Raw genomic sequence first — 3102 nt, forward strand, 5'->3', positions numbered from 1 at the left:
CATTGTATTGTGCCACGCCCAACAGAAATAACCCAGGTGGGGACTTTAAAATCAGGATCTCCTCAGTTGCTAATAGCAATTCCCACCTTGGAGTTTACAAAGACTTATGGGTAGAAAAGCCACACTAAGGAATTTACTACACTGCACCCAGCTAATCCATGGCATGAGGTGGCAACATTAATATGCAAAATAGCACCACCAACAGATCAAGTACTTTTGAGAAGTGAGGCTCTGATTGATTGCATATTTGATACTTTTCTGCAATTTTGTCAGCATGAGGAGCATAACATTGGTCCTACTTACACTAGACAAAGTGGTGAAAGAGCAAGATGAGTTCAGGGCTATTGAGTCACACACAGCTCAAGGGCTGCATAAAAGACCTCAATGTTTCCAGTTGTGCTGTGAAAGAAAACAGTATTTCTTCTAGTAACATAGCTGATATTGCTGAAAATCAAACCCAGAGTCTAATTGTAAAGGTGGCTGAATTATAATGCCAATTAAATTGCCAACCCACAATGGTGTCTGCAGTTAAAGTGCAGGCATTGATTGGGAAAAAATGGGATCCTGAAACCTGGAATGGGGACATATGAGCAGACAGTCAGGAAGATGAGGATATGGAGCCTGTAAATTCTGTTGAATCCCTCCTATCTGAAGAGATTACTATAAAACCATTATCCCTTCCACCTCAGTTTGATGGGATTAACCCAACTGTTCCTGCTGGGTCATTGCCTGAGTTATATGCCATGGAAGGCATTGCTGAATGTTCTCAGAAACTGTGCCAACCACCCATTGTTGCTGCTAGACCTATAACTAAACTTAAGTCCAAGAGGGCCCCAAAAGGTGAAATACAAAGTGTGACTGAGGAGGTGGTACACTACACCAAAAAAGACCAACTTAATTTTGCTAACATGTTTTTCTGGTTATCTAGTGCTGCTCTGATAACAATATGCCACACATGGTATGGCCTTAACAAACAGGAGTTTATTCTTTTACAGTTCAGGAGGCTAGAAGTCCAAGTTCTAAGTGCCAGGCTCTAGAGGCTGTGTGAAAGCCCCTTGACCTGGGCTTCAGCTCTGCCTCTTGCTCCTGGCCCACTGAAGCTAGAGGCATCTCTTCACTCGGGCAGCTACTGGCTGCTGAGGCTAACAAGCCCAAGGTTGATAAATAAGATGTCACAGTCCCGATGTTATCATTAACTAATATTAATTCAAGTCCATTGTAAGTCCCAAGTTTGGCAGAGCATGGCAGGCTGCTGAACAACAACACAGCTACATGCAGGGTCCAAACATGCCATAAACTAGAGACAACCCCCAAGACTTCTCCTCATATATAGAAAGCAGAACACATCCCAAAGGCAGCTACTCAGCTGCTTCTGGTAGATCTCACCACGGAGTTGATTGCCATGATTGCCATCATGGGGAATAACTACCACCAGCTGCCCAGCCACTCAACCAGGCCCAACCAAGTTGACATACAAATTTAACTACCACACATATACAGACAGAAACCTAGAGAATATGTACAGGAATGGCTACTGAGGGTGTGGGATAATGGTGCAAGGAATGTAACATTGGATCAGTCTGAGTTTATTGATTTAGGCCCACTAAATAAGGATTCTTCATTCAATGTTTCAGCTCAAGAGGTTAGGAAAGGATGGCTTTGGTTGGTTATTTGGTTGGCTTACTGAAGCATGGATTATGTGGTGGCCTACCTTAAGTCAAATTGAAGTACCAGAACTGCTTTGGCATAATGTAGAAGAGGGTGTCCAGAGGCTTAGGGAAATTGGCATGTCACAATTGACTTATCAGATTAGATCACTAGAGCCAGAAATGGAGAGTCCAAAAGACACACCTTTCACCACTACAGTGAGGAACAAGTTTGTAAAGGGAGCTCCAGCATCCTTGAAGACTGCTATGATGGCTATTTTATGTAAGCTGAATTTGACAGTGGGAACTGCCCTAATTGAACTAAGACGCTTAACTATGATGGGGCTGATTGGACCCTGTGGTAGTAGGGGCCAAGTAGGAGCAGTTAATCGACAAAGACAAGGTGGGCGTGGTAACCATAATGGACAACAGTAATCAGAATTACTGTAATTAGAATTACAAAACAGCATCAGAATTCTACTCTTGTGGAATTATGGCATTGGCTACTTAGCCATGGTGTTCCTAGGAGTGAAACCTACAAAATATTTACTTGATTCTGTATAACTCACTGCCATTGAGTTGGATCTGACTCATAGCGACCCCTCCTTGGGTTTCCAAGGCAGTATTGCTACGGAAGTAGATTGCCCAAACTTCCTTCCGAGGAGTGGCTGGTGGGTTTGAACTGCCAGCCTTCTGGTTAGCAGTCAAGTGCCTTAGTCACTACATGTTCTGGTTACCTAGTGCCGCTCTGACAAGAATATACCATAAATAGGATGGCCCTAACAAACAGGAGTTTATTCTCTTACAGTTTGGAGGCTTTAAGTCCAAGTTCAAAGTATCAGGTTCTAGGGGCTGGGTGAAAGCCCCTCAACCTTGGGTTGCAGCTCTGCTACCAGCCCACTGAAGCTGGAGGCTTTTCTTCACACAGCTGCTGGTTGCTGAGGCTGACAAACCTGAAGTTGACAAGTAAAAAGACACAGTCCCTATGTTACCAAACTACACAGCAGGCCATTAATTCAAATCCATTGTAAGTCCCAAGGTCAGCAGAGCATGGGAGGCTGCTGAACAGTGACACGGCTACATGCAGGGTCCAAGCACGCCATAGGCTAGAGACTATCCCCACGGCTTCTCCTTATATACAGGAAGCAGACCATATCCCAAAGGCAGCTACTCAGCTGCTTGTGGTAGGTCCCACCATGGAGTTGATTGCTACTGTCGTCATGGAGAATAACTACCACCAGCTGCTCAGACACTCAACCAGGCCCTGCCAAGTTCACATACAAATTTAACTACTACACTATGCCACCAGAGCTCCTCTTGATCTGTATAGACAGAAGAATTCTAGTTCACATGAACAGCAGTCTACATTGAGTTACCAGAATATAGAGTCAGGGCCTCTCAATCAGTTCTCAGACTTGAGTCAGTTTACAGATGCACAACCCCTTGAATGAAGGGG

The sequence above is a fragment of the Orycteropus afer genome, unplaced genomic scaffold (genome assembly GCF_000298275.1).
Source record: "Orycteropus afer afer isolate SDZICR_OR568_19922 unplaced genomic scaffold, OryAfe1.0 scaffold00405, whole genome shotgun sequence".
Classification (NCBI taxonomy): Eukaryota; Metazoa; Chordata; class Mammalia; order Tubulidentata; family Orycteropodidae; genus Orycteropus; species Orycteropus afer.